This window comes from Rattus norvegicus, chromosome 6 (genome assembly GCF_021556685.1).
Source record: "Rattus norvegicus strain SHRSP/BbbUtx chromosome 6, alternate assembly SHRSP_T2T, whole genome shotgun sequence".
NCBI lineage: Eukaryota > Metazoa > Chordata > Mammalia > Rodentia > Muridae > Rattus > Rattus norvegicus.
The window spans coordinates 28,607,569-28,621,892 of record NC_141539.1 but is presented as its reverse complement, the minus strand read 5'-3'; the positions used below and the strand labels follow the sequence as shown (position 1 = coordinate 28,621,892).

Here is a 14,324-nt window from a genome sequence, read left to right as displayed (position 1 = left end):
TGTGTCTTGTGTGAAGGACAGCAGTGCACAGTACTCTAACCACCCCCCAGCCCTTAGATTCTTTCCCTCTTTCCCAGGACGTTCTCTGAGTATTGAATGGGGTTGATCTGGTTATGCTGAGCACTCAGCAGTCCAACAGTTGCCTATTCTAGGGGCTTGGACCAGTTTTGCATCTCTATAGTTACTGTTAAACACATGAAGAGACTTCTCTGACCAAAGCTGACAGCTGGAACTAAGGTGACTTCAGCTTATATCTGCAGGCTCTTTGGTGTTACAGACTGAAAATGTATACCAACACACACACACACACACACACACACACACACACACACGAAACAGGAGGGAGAGGTAAGAAAGGGTTAACTGGGGAAGTCTCGAGCTAGGTTCTAATCTCCACTACCCCACTAAATATCTGTGGGGTAATTTTCCTCTTCAAGCCATAGTGGCCATATCTGTAAAGTAGAAATAATACTTGCTTTCTGTATCTGTATCAATTGAGGCAGAACATGAAGGCACATCAGCAGCTAGAGAAAGTACTCTGGGTCTAAAGTGACATTGCCTGTTGTACTTTTGTGTTTGTCTAATGCTGCTTTTGCCTAGAAAGGATATAAATCCAGAAGTATTAAAGGAACTACTAATGGAATGATATTTTGATCCACTGAACCACATTTTTTTGAAGCTTTCCCCAAAGTGTCTATAGCAACTTAACTGCCAGCTTCTGCCAACCCTCCTTTTAAAACTAAGCCTTTCAGCAAGTAGAATCTAAGCTTTCCATGTGTGCTGGGTACGGTGCTAGGGGCATAAGTGGCAGTGAACAGTGTTGACAGCCCTTATAAAATAAAGGCAACATTAACCATGACAGCAACATGGGAACTCTGGCCATTTTGATTCTTTGACTGTAAGTATCTGAACATGGGATTAACCAAAGAGTTACTTGTACACAGGCCTATAAAATGATATTGTTATTGTTACTGTTTTGTGAACACTTCCTAGTCTGCTGCCTATATAGGCCCTCTGCCCTCTCAACCCTATACAAAAACTTTTACTTTCTTTCCACTCTTGTTACTCTTGTTTAACTATTTGGAGCTTTCCCAGTCTAAGCCTCCTAGATTGTAATTCCTGAGACTCCATAAAGTCCTGTTGAGTTTATATGCTCTGCATTTAAATTGATTAACACCCTCACAACCATAAGAACTAAAGGGAAAGCCAATGAAACCCTTAGAACTGTGCAGTCAGATCTGCATTTGTCTACAGGATGATGAAAGGACTGGATATGTTGGCCATTTGTCCAAGAAGGAAAGAAGGAGAATCAACAGTGGCATAAGCAAGAGGTGAGTATTTTGACAAAAGTGGCAGCAGCAAAGAAATGATAGACTAGATTGGAGATAAAGCTACCATGCCCCATGCTGACTTTAGTGAATCTAGAGAATTAGGGAAAGAGAAGAATAAACTTGGCTTGTGAGCATCGGGGTAGGTGCTGTTCTGTTTTATTGAGTTGGAGAAAGATTGTGAGCAGTGGACCATGTAGGAGAAGGGTGATAGTGTGTTTATTTTAGATATGGTAGATAGGACAGAACTATTGGATTGCTTACTGTCCAAGTGTCCAGTAAGCAAGTGTGGCACTTAGAGAGCATTGCATTGGGTATCTGTAGTGAGAGATCACCATATGGTTACCATGGAGAAAGACCAGAACAAGGTCTAAGGAATGGAATACCTCAGACTTTGAAGGTCTTATAGTAGAGGAAGAGCCCCTCTAGCTGGTAGAACCACTGAGGTAGGGGTCACAAAAGCTGAGTGAGACTAGCATCTTGAAGAGGGAATAAGCATGTATAGAATAACCCCAAGAGGTAGATTAAAATGAGGAAGAAATGCCTATTGGATGTAGCATCACGGAAGTACTCTGCTTTTGTCAGGTAGATTTGATGTGATGGCAGATAGGGACAGCTGATTGTGCTGACTGGAGAGGAAGCGGGAGCGTAAGGAAGTAGAGGCTGTGTGGTCGCCATAGCCTTTCTCTGGACAGTCAGTTTAGACGGATACCTTGATACCCTGACTTACACGAAGAATCTTAGCACCCCATTCTGTAGGGTTTGCATTATCCTGTAGGGCTGGAGGAAGTTAGCATTGACCTCTGATGCCTGGGAATTTTTGGTTAGGAGTTGAGATTCTGAATTTTAGAGGCATTTCCTATTTAAGAATAAAATTGAGGATTCAATATGTGTTAACTTCTGGAATTAGTATTTTAATAAAGGATGATTTACCTTTTTAGGAAAATAATTACGAGCCTTAAAAATTCTTCAAAGACCATTTCATCTTGAAACACTTAGAAATTCACTTTTTTTTCTTTTGGTAATTACAGTGTTGCAGTAAGACCAACATCTAAATAGGGATTGCATTTGGCACTTACTGAACTCAGCACTATTTCTGTGGTTTTGATTTTTTTCCTTTATAAATAGAATTTTAATCGGTGTAGGTTAGATTTTCCCCCAAGCCTGTTATAATTAGCAATGGCCGCAAGTTAACCCTAAGTAATGTGTGTAATGAATCTATTAATACTTAACACGCACTCCTACCATTCAATGAAAGCAAGTAGGATTTGAATTAAAGAAATACTCCGTAACAGTGCAGGAAGTGAATATAGCAATTTAAAGATAAGTTAATATAGCTTGCTTAGCCCTGTCATCGGGGACAATTTGTACTCATGTTTAAAAGTCACATATGTTAGAAACATGGTCCAACACACCATTGCAGCTCATTCACATACAGAATATACTGCAGAGTGAGACCATCACTGGAACAATGTCCAAAGCGTGTATGCCTGCCATGTCGGGCTCACTGCATTGGCCAGCATGGAGGTGCCTCTTTCTTTCCTTTTCTTTCTTTCTTTCTTTCTTTCTTTCTTTCTTTCTTTCTTTCTTTCTTTCTTTCTTTCTTTCCTTTTCTTCCTTCCTTCCTTCCTTCCTTCTTCCTTCCTTCCTTCCCTTTCTTTCTTTTCTGTCTCTGTCTCTGTCTCTGTCTCTGTCTCTCTCTCTCTCTCTCTCTCTTCCTATATATAAATAACGCAAAGATAGTTATTAATTTAGGACTGTGACTGAAATGTACTCTATCTAGGTTCAAATCTCAGCATTTTGGCTTTTCAGGTCATTAGTAACAAGAACAGAAGTTGTCATGGCGGTGGTCAGCATCAATCTAGGAGACATAGATAATAAAATCAACTTTGGTATTCTGATGGTCCCTGTCTCAGAAGTACAACATTGGATAAAACTAGGGCAATGTAAACAACATTTTAATTAATACAGATGTATTAATATTGGTTCACAGTAATAGTCATCACATATATGAATCTAATGTTAAGATGTTATATTAGGGGAATGTGGGTATGCGATATATGAGGATTCTGTTTTGAGTATTGCAGTTTTTCTAGCAATGCTTAACTATCAGGTGAAACATTTGTTAAGAAAACGAACATAGGGGGGTTGGGGATTTAGCTCAGCGGTAGAGCGCTTGCCTAGCAAGTGCAAGGCCCTGGGTTCGGTCCCCAGCTCCAAAAAAAAAAAAAAAAAAAAAAAAAAGAAAACGAACATAGGAGATACCTTATAACTATCTTTGGAAAATACAACCTGTCACTTTGTGACTTTTATAGGAACTGACTGAACCCCGGTTTCTTTATTTTAAAAATGATGTCATATGTCTGTCTAACTGGGTTGTTGAGAAGAGTAATGAGGCAAGGACACACGTCTTACTTTACATGTGCTGTGGCTTTTCAAAAGCAACTTAAAGAAGGAAGAATTTCTTTTGGCTCACAGTTCCAGAATACAGTCTACCATGGTAGAGAAGTCGCGGCAGCATGAGCTTGGAGCAGCTGCTTTCTTTGTGTCCACAGACAGGACTAAGAGCCTTGGATGCCTGTGCTTTGCGCTCTCTGTGTCTCTCCATCCCCTCGTGCATGTGTGCGTGCCTGCGTGCGTCGCCGCCCACCCGCCCTAGAAGACTAGAAGAGGGTAGTGGATCCCTTAGAGTCCTGGTTACAGGAGGTCATGAGCTGCCTATGTCGGTTCTGGGAAGCAAACTGAGGGAGGGACCTCTCAAGAGCAGCGTGTGGTTCTAAGTGTGGCACCATCTTTCCAGCTTCTATTCATTGTAACACACTATAGGACCCATAATGTCTTTTGTTCAGGGAATGGTATTCCCCATTTTTAGGGCCGGTCTTCTCAATCCCTCACAGGAGGAGTGCTCAGAGGCTAATCTAAGGTAGATAATTCAAATATACAGTTAACCTAATCATGATAATCCCTCACAGGGTTTGCCTGGACGTTTTCCTCTTCTGGATATGTACATCAAATAGGAAAAGATTCCTTCACTGTAATGAATATGGAGATGGGCCATGTAAATAGAAGCTTATTTTGGGTCACAGTTCTGAAGCTTCACCATCAGGACTGCGCACTCCCACTTGTTTGGGTCTTTGGAGATAGTAGTGTTTCATGGTATTAGCATATGGTGAAGCAAACTGCTTATAATTTGAACTAGAACACAACGAAATGAGGCTTTTTTCTTCTTCCTATAGGCAATAAAGCATATAAGAAAGACTATTGAATAGTGAACTAGGGTTAAGAAACCTAAACTTCTCAAATTGCTACTAAATATTACAGTAAATTAGGGCAATGTTTTTCCTTCTTAGAATCTTTGTTTACTGGGTGTGAGATGAGAGGTAGGTTTGTGTGGACTGTTTACTTGAGGCTAGAGTCCTCTGATAGCAATGAGAAATTTGCTTTAGGGCAGTTACTACCTTTCCAAGGTCGAGTCCCAGGAAAGTTGGTCTCCTTGCCTTGTGTTTACAGCACGTTTTGTCACCGGGTATAGATTGCACTGCATCTTTTATTACATGCCTCAGGAATTTTTAAGTGATTCAAAAAGTCAGATACACTTTCTAAGATGAGAAATTTGTTCGCATTTATCAATCAATAGAATGTGCTAAGGATCCTACAGGGATTTCCCAAAGAGGGGTTCTAGAAATATTCTAAGTATGGACAGCATTGTTGGCATATGACTGCAGCCTCCCCAAACTTCTCATTTGAGGGCACATGCCTCATTTAGAAAGAGTTCTGGGGGTTGGGGATTTAGCTCAGTGGTAGAGCGCTTGCCTAGCAAGCGCAAGGCCCTGGGTTCTGTCCCCAGCTCCGAAAAATAGAAAAGGAAAAAAAAAAAAAAAAAAAGAAAGAGTTCTGATTTGTACCCTCTGGTGGTGGGCCTCAAGTCTGTCTACTCTGCGCTCTGTGGTCTTAGGAGGTGGGGCTTAAGTCTGTTCGCTCCCTGTGTTCTGTAGTCCTAGGGGATGGGGCTCAAGTCTGTCTACTCAGTGTTCTGTGGTCTGACTTTGGAGATATTCATGTCACATTTTTAGTAACCTCTCACTATTATATAACAGTTGGCTTTGGCATTAACTGATTTACTGTGATTTTAAGATAATGGCATGGGAAGAATATGGCTATTGTTGAGAAATGTGTTATTCAGAATAAAATCTCTTAAGGCAGGTCTAGTTCCTTGTCTAGAACTAAAGTTTGGCTATTCTGTAAATCTAAGCTGCAAAATTTTAATATGACTAAATGGGCGTGATCAGAGTATATAGCATGCACACTCAGGTGAGAGCATAACAAAACCCGTGGTCAGTGTGCACACTGTGGCTGTGTACACTTCTGTGAGGCTAGAACACTAATATATCTGCCAGACATTTTAAAAAGTAACTTCACTTTAAAACTTGAACTATTTAGCAAATACAATTTGAGTTTCCCAGTTGTGTAGGTTAAACTAAGTTTAAATGATCTGAAATTCTGTTTGTGAAAATAACTTTTTAGATACTTTACTATAGCAACGATATGTGTTTAAGTTTAAAAAAAAAAAACAAAACCAACTTTGACTTAAGCAAAGTCTTTTCAAACCTGACTAATGATGTACAGACTGATATCGGTGGCGGATTTAGATAGTTGTTCCATTCAACACAGTGTGATCTTTCACCAGCAAGTACTTGACTATTTGCATGGCAAGATTAGATATGATAAGAGATATGCACTCCCTTTGGAAGCCACTAACCGCAGAAATCACCAGCAGGTGTTTTCCATCACAGTTGGCTTCATTTGTTCTGGTCCTCCCATGGCCTACTTATTTTAAACTGGCTGGAGAGATGCATGACTAACAGTTACAGGAACGTTTGCCACTTGTTGAAGCCATTCACTAAGTTTGCAGCAAGTGGAATTCTTACCGTTGACTTCCAGGCTGTGGGTTTCTTGGTACTTTTAAGGTGTGCAGTGCAGTGCCTTGGTTCCCAGGATGTTAGTAGATGTGGGGGGAAGATGGAAGAACTACTTTTTATTAGAGGGTACAAATTAGCTTTTATTTTAATTCGCTCCTATTTCCATTAGTTGCTAATACTTATAAATGTTCATATTTTTTAGTGTTCAAGGTTAATACTCTTAGATTTCTTACATTTATTGTTGAATAACACTTGAATTTTCTTAGCAGACAGATCATTTTACTTCTTTACTGACTTTTCCCCCTCCTCTTTTGTCCCCCTCTGTGGGTCTCATCACTCTATCCAAGGCTGGCATCAGACTTGAGGCAGTCTTCCTGTCTTAGTCTCCCAAGTTCTGGGCACCAACATTCTCCATTTTTCTTGCTGTTTATAATGGTAACAAACGGTACCTTCTAACCTAATGGGTAGTCAGAGACACACTGTGTATATTATATATTATGCCACTTTTTTAGCTTAGTATTTTTACTAAAAAGGGAGTTTTATGTTCACGCTATGTAACAGAGTGTATTTTAGTTTGCTAATTAACTTTTTTTCCTTGTTTTTTTCCTTTTCTTTTTTTCTTTTTTAAAGACAGGCATTCATCTTGTTTGTAGCTCAGGTTGGCTTGAACTCACACCATTCTTCTGCCTGAGCCTCTCCAGTGTTGAGATTACATTTTTGAGCCTTCACAGTTTAATTTACTCTGCTCTTCAACTCCTTTTTTGGGGTTTAGTGTGTTTTTCTTGCACATCGCATGGTTATACAATCAAAAATGGTTCAGTTGTTGCTTTCTAATTTTTATCTTAATGTTTTATTAACATATTAATTGTTCATGATAATTGGGTTTAATTATGTCATTTTATGCACATATGTAATGTGTTTAGATAATGTTCACCCACTTCCTTCACTCTTTCTTGCCCCCCCATCAATCCCCTTCTTCCAACATTCTCCATTTCCCACCTTCATAGCTTAAGTGTGCATGTGATTTAGTGGGTCTCATTGTGAAAACTTACAGGATTGTGGGTGGGAGTTTGTTTACAGGAATGTAGGCTCCTTACCAGTGGCTACCCTAGTGAAGAAAATGTCTCTTCTCCCACATCACCCACCTCAGTCTTGTTGGGGCATGGAATCACACTAGCCCCTCTCCATTCTACTGGACAGAGGGTGTTGCCAGGACCAATCGTGAGCAGATCTTATATGGGAACCACAGATGCTATGAGGGTTTGAGCACGAAAGTCCTGCTGTGCCCAGAGGTCAGGATTCTAGACTGCTTTCCCCTTTCTTTGTCTCAAATTTGTCCTCCTTCTGTGACAGTTTTTCCTGAGCTTTGAAAAGGGCATTATGGTGTCCCATGTATATGGGTATTTTTGTCTCTGTACTTTGACATCACCACTGCCCACTGCACAGAAGAAGACTCGACTACAGCCGACTGCCGCAGCACTGTAGGCATAAACATCGCTACCCAGAAGACGGTCTGACTGACATCTTGTGGACTTGGATTTGGAGTGTAGATAGTTTCTGCTGGCTGCTAAGCTGCTCTGCCCACCTCTGGTAACTCATGCTGCATTGCCCGTCTGAATGTAGGAATAGTCTAATAGCATACACTGGCACACTGACGTGTACATAGACCGACCAAAGGTGAAGTTAAGTCCCCCTTACTCATGGGGTAAGACTGAGTTGTTTTGTAGTCAGGAAAGGCCATTACTTTAGTCACAGACTTAAATAACATATTTAAACATATTTTAGTATAAAATTAAGATGTAAAATCGATTTCCTAACATCATACATTAAAGTAATAGAGAATTGAGTAATATGTTAACATTTTTACTGAGTTATGAACTTGCACTTATTTTTTTCAGTTTGCCATGGACAGGTAGAGCTTTGGCACGTTTGGGAAGCCATATGCCCAAGCATCCTCATGCTCACTGTTGTGGAGACAGTGTCCAGACCGCCCTGCTCACTGTTGCCTCTACTGTGGCTCATGTCTGTCCATCTGAGGCTCCCTTCCCAAACCCTTTGACTCTCCTTTACAGTTCAGTTTTGAATTCTCTTTAAAGATGCCACCAGCTGTCCACTACATGCTGTTCTGTCCCTCTCTGAGAATGAAGCTTGTTTCCTTGTGACTGAGTTCTAGACAGTGGAATGTGGTTAGAAACAATAGGCCTTGTTCCTTCACATCCTTAAACTTTGTGCAGGATGAACATGAACCAGGACATGCAGAGCCTAGAGCCCTGAGTGGCTCTGAGGGAAGAGAAGGTTCCCACCCACCTGAGTCTCCTGTAACTGTTATATATCACAGTGGATAGTTTTAATTGTCAACCCGACACCTTACGGGATCACCCCCAGGAGTCTCAGTGAGGGCTTGTCTGGATCGGGTTAGCCTGTAGGGATGATTGATATCTGCGAGGGATTTTTTAAAAATAGTTTCTAGATTGTTGCTTGTTGGTGTTGTGGTTTTTTTTTTTTTTTTTTTTTTTTTTGGTTCATTTTTTCAGAGCTGGGGACCGAACCCAGGGCCTTGCGCTTCCTAGGTAAGCGCTCTACCACTGAGCTAAATCCCCAGCCCCGTGTTGTGGGGTTTTTACAGCAGTATATATATTGAATTCTGCCTTTGTCAGGATCTTAGGTTATTAAAGCTAGAGAAAAAGCTTAGATGTTTATTTAAATGTTAGACTTTGCACTTGAGGTCATTTCTGTTAAACATCTGAAGGATATTTTACTTTTTTACAAATACTTTTTGTTGTAAAAATAAAGTATAATGCATATATTCATGACAGTTTCAGACTTAGTAACTTTTTTTAGACTTAATAGTTTCACTTAAGCACATTTGTTTTTATTGATTTTAGAGTGTATTTTGTTTTGTTTGATACAGAGTCTCTCTTCATAGTCAAGGCTAATCCTGTACTGTATATCAGTTTCTCTTGCCTCTGTCTCCTAAGTGCTGGAGTTACAGGTGTTGCCCTGCATTTGTCCCTGGCTATGTCTTTATTAAACAATACTCAGTTCATTGGTTAAACCTCCACTTAAGCCAGGCTTTGCTTTACCGGTCTCAAGTTTTTCTCTTTCCTTTTCTGTTAATGAGTTGTAACACCATCTTTACAGGCCCATTTCTTTTCATTTTAAGAAGTGTTTTTTAATTGTGTGTGTGTGTGTGTGTGTGTGTGTGTGTGTGTGTGTGTGTGTGTGTGTAGAGCAGAAGAGGATACAGATACAGAAAACTCTGGTTTCAGGCAGATTAGAAGTAATGTTCACATGGCTGTCAGGAACTGTGCTTCACTCTTCTGTAAGAGTGATTATACACTTGGTCACTGAACTGTCTTTCCAGCCCCTGCCCTCTCCCTGGTCCCATTTATAACTGATGAGATACAGACTGTGTGCTTCTCATTATCTACACTATGGATTCCGCATAATCTGGAATTCTTGTTACAGAAACATGAAGTTCTGTGTTGGAAAGAACACGGGCTTTTGAGTTAAAAGCATGTGGGTTTAAATTGACTGCTTTCTGCTGGCTATGCTGTCTAGGCATTTAAGTGTTTTTGAGGTCATGTTCAGCTACAAAAGGGAGTGCTTCGAGAGTTGTGAGGATTGTGAAGCAAAATATAAAATAGTTTTATGACAGATCTGTTTTGACTTCTAATGATTTCCGAAAGGATTCATTTTTAAAGCACTTGATTTAAATAGAGCCAAGTAGTTCAGAAATCAGATTGAGGAGGAGGGCTTACCCCATTTTAAGGCATTTTTCTATTGCCAAAATTTTGTGCTGGTGACTTTAAGTGAAAGTCAAATGAGTAAACAAACTGCACAGTCTCAGAAAGCCTCACAGCCTCAGTGCATCTGAACCTCTGATGCCTGAAGCCTACGAGCCTGGCCTGCTTCTCAGGTGATGCTCCCTAGTACGTACCCTGGAGAGGAGAGGCCCAGGCGTGGATGAGGTGGCTATAGGGAAGGGCAACTCCGGGTTAGAGCTGCTCTGTGTTTGTTCACACGTGAGTTTTCATGGGAGTTTTAACAAACCGTTCTAATGCCTCTTTGGGCAGACGAGGTTCCATGTGTCATAATGCCTTAATGATTGCACTGTGCTGCTCTGGAAACTATTGCCTTTCCCACCAATTAGCAAAGTTATACTTTTAAATACTTTTAAAGATACTATGACTTTTAGTTCTTTTTCTGCAGATCTCAGAATTTTTGTTCCCAAATGACTATTTTTATAGGTCTTCACGTTAATTTCTTCATTTATGTTTTTATTTGCTAATGGTAGGAACACGCTACATGAAACACTCTTGAAAGTACATGGACAGAGTTTCGGGTCATTCTCCATCTGCTCCTTACTTCCTCTCTGCTAGTGTAAGGAAAAGGGTCACATATGTAATATTTTAATAGTAAAGTAGACGTTCCAGATATTAACCCTATAATTATTTGTACAAAATACAGTTTGTACATGAACTGAAATCTAGCCATTGTTTTTCAGAATAAGTTATAAAAAAGTGTTTTATACTAGTTGCAGAGAATTTTGTGGTTGAATTCAATCTGATATGCTTTGGATAAAAGTGGCATAATTCTGTTTATATTACAAGGCACTATACAAAAATTATGGCATCCAAGGTGGTTTTGAAATAAAGTCTAATAGAAATATACTAACAATACCATTCCATAATCTGTGAGAAGTGGATCTTGTATCGCTACATTTTCTTTAATATTCTATCAGGGTTTTTTAATTTCCCAATTTAGAAGTGTTTTCTAGAAAAGAAGGTGCCTGTGATGTCTTTGGTTCCACTTGTTACTCCGGCACTTGGAAAACTTGTTCCATTAGTGAAAATGATATGGCGTGACTCCTACATGGCAGGCTTCCTCAGGTCCTAAAGGCAGTCTCCAGACTTGCTTCCAGCAGAGGGCCTTTGAGGCTGCTGGTGAGTGTTTCTCTAAGGAGTAGTTCCTTGTGTCTTTCTAAGTTATAAAGTCCCTACCTGATAAAGACTTGAAGAAAGACTACATGTACATGGCTCTACACACCTCAGCATACAACTCTGGGTGTCTAGTCCTTGACTATACCAAGGTTATATTATTCTGCCATGAGACTAGACTGTAAGAAAGGCACTGATTTGACTCTTTTCTTTTTGCTCCTGTGTATTAAAATGAGTACTTGAAATTGTGCTTGTTTAATTATAGTAACATGTAACTTAAAATCTTTCATTAAGGGCAGTGGTGTGACTATGGACTGTACAAGCACTGTGGTCAGCTTGTTGTTTGAAGAAGTGTACTTTCATGAGGGAACTAGTCATCCTGCTGACCCAGTAAAATCAGAAATTCTGTGTTTGGAAAAAGAAAAAGAGACTGAAGCCTGAATGTTAGCTCGCGCATATCTAAAACATAGGACCAATGTTTTCTAGTACGAACCTTCAGACTTTAGTGATTAACATTATTATTACTCTTAAAGGTATATATCAGTGATAGGCTCTATGTAGGTAAAAGATTAAAAGAAATACCGAATTCCGATAAAAATTGCACCGTTTAGAAAATAAGCATTCACTGTCACTCCGCAGTAGTGTTGCAGCAGTGTTTGAGTGCATGGTCTTTCTTCCTGTCAGTGATGTTACATTATGTATTTTCTGGTCTCCTTTTGGTCTCTGGCTTTATTTTGCATATTTTAACTTTTCAGTTACTGAATGCGAAGTCCTCAGAGTGACAAAGTGGTTTTGCATATGCATAGGCTGTACTCTGACAATATCAGTCCTCATTCTGCTCTTATAATCCCCTTTCCCCATGCTTCTTTTCTTCCATCATTCCACATATGAAACATGCTTAAAATATCTTTATTCTTAGTTTCTGAGGTGAAAGTTCTTTATGATGTCTCAAGATTTCTCTTCCGTCAGGAGTCGAGATCTTCACAGTAGAACTGACTAGAGTTATCCCTGGGTTGGTAATCCATTTGACTTCCTTGTTTTCAGGTGAATTATGTAAAGTTTACAAGTCACTGCTTATAGGTTGGAATTGCACAGTTATCACCCCTGATTAAATGTGGAATCTTTCTTTTTAGTTCCCTAAATAAACTTTGAACTCACAGTCACTTTCCGTTCCACTGACTTACTCTTTGTCTCTAAAGCTTTGTCTGTTCTGGGCAAAGCTTTAGTACCTAGGAGTCTTTGACTGACATCTTTTACTTCAGCATGGTGTTGTGGAGCCAGTCTGCACAGTAGCCTGTAGCAGTTCTTAATTCCTTTTGTGGTTCTGGAGACACTGAGAGTTGTGACATATTGTTTACTAATTCAGTAAGTGATGAACTTTTGTGTCATTTCCACTTTCTGACTGTAATATTAACACTGCCTAGGAATTGTGATTGATTTTGTCTGGATGTGTGCTTTCATTTCACTGGGTGTGCACTGAGGAATGGGGTTCCTCGGGCATACTGTAACTCTATGCTTAACATTTTGAGGACTGTAATAAGCAACTGGAAAATACCAGCCAGGAGGTATCGTGGCTGCCCTAGTCATCCTTTCTCAGATGCTTTCACGTTGGAGGAGGTATCGTGGCTGCCCTAGTCATCCTTTCTCAGATGGTTTCACGTTGGTCATGTCCCACTCAGTGTGGGTGTATGTGGTTTTTAACTTTTAGGTCTTAGAGAGATCTTTCTGTAATAACAGGAAACAGTTTTTTTTTTATGTTTTACAGAGAAATATTGGTGACATTTCACTAAAAACTTTAATGTTAATTCATATTGCTTGAAATAATTTGGAAGCAACAGAAATTGACAGAAATCCAAGACTTCAACAAAGCTTCTTTGGACCCAGGAATCACCCAGGGTGGTGTGGACCATAAAGGACAGCAGCAGCACCTGGCCTGCCTCTGTCTGCCTTTGTCCTGGTCTAACTGTGACTGTACCCCCATTCACTTGATGTTTAAACCCATGCTCAGTTTCTCCCTTCATGAGACACAGAGCTACCTGCAAAGGAGGGGGCTAGGGATGTAACTCGGCTGCAGAGAGCGTTGCCAGAGTGCATTTAGTTAGCCAGGGCTCGCCCCAGGGATGGATGCTTGCCAGTATTCACAGACTCCAGAGGAAGTAGAGGCACAAGGAGCCAAAGTTCAAGCTACTGGGTGACAAACAGAAACATCAGTGACCGTCAAAGCATGCATGAAATCTGGTAAAATCATACTTACAGAATATGAGGTCATGAAAAAAGCCTGAGATAAGGGAAAGAAGTAGGGATGGGGATTATGGAAGCAGAGAGCTGAGTGTGGGAGAGGACGGACTTCCTACAGGTGAGTTCTAGCAGAGGACATGTTTAAAATGCAAGGAAAAACAAACTTCATCCCCAAGAGGCTTGTTCTACCTTATACTCCTTCAGCAGTGAAGGGAAGGGCACTGTCAATTTCAGAATATAACGGGCAGAGCAGGCACTGACCATTTGTATTTTCTTATAAGCACCGTGTATCTGATTGGGTTGTTTATAAACTATCCAACTTAAATTATTAGATGTACAGTTTTTATAAATATTGCACAGATAAAACACATGTATTACAAAAGTACAGTTCTGTGGAACTTCATGAAGTTACTTGATTGGAAAGTAGGGCCAGCATCAAGTCAATGAGATAGCATTTCTGGTGTTCTCTCCAGGACTGCTTATCTATTTTGAAATTTTGAGTAGAAAAGATCTTAATATGACATATACTTTACTCCTTTGCATACTTGTGGATACATTTTAAGTAAAAGATTGCATCAGGATTTAAGAACTGAGTATCTATGTGTATCAAACATTTACATGTAATATTTACATAGCTAAGTCTCATATAGACACACAATTCTGTCTGTCTCTAGATGCCAAAGGGTAGATAATGAATTAAGCACTCATTTTGTCACTCCCCTTGCTGCCTAGTTCTAGGAACTGTCAGAGTGGACTTCCCCAAAAGCAGTTAGCAGGCTTCGTGACTGAGTCTGTTGGGTGTTAAAAGTTCTTGCTTAGTGTGAGTAGCTGTAACCTAAGCTTGGCCCCATTCTGCGCCTTCATAATCCTGTTGTGTTTTATCAGAATGGATCAATGTG

At 40.0% G+C, this 14,324-nt stretch overlaps 1 protein-coding gene across 16 annotated transcripts in view; it reads left to right on the top strand.

Moving 5' to 3' along the window:
- The window catches only part of Lclat1 (lysocardiolipin acyltransferase 1), a 144,274-nt gene that overhangs the window by 30,624 nt on the left and 99,326 nt on the right, over positions 1 to 14,324 (top strand). For 2 of the 16 annotated variants that reach the window (NM_001431931.1, XM_087553685.1), the window contains exon 2: positions 1,255 to 1,331. The exons of the other annotated variants lie outside the window; for them this stretch is intronic. The gene's annotated coding sequence lies outside the window, so the exon portion shown is untranslated. The remainder of the gene's footprint in view (positions 1 to 1,254; positions 1,332 to 14,324) is intronic. 16 annotated transcript variants of the gene reach the window in all.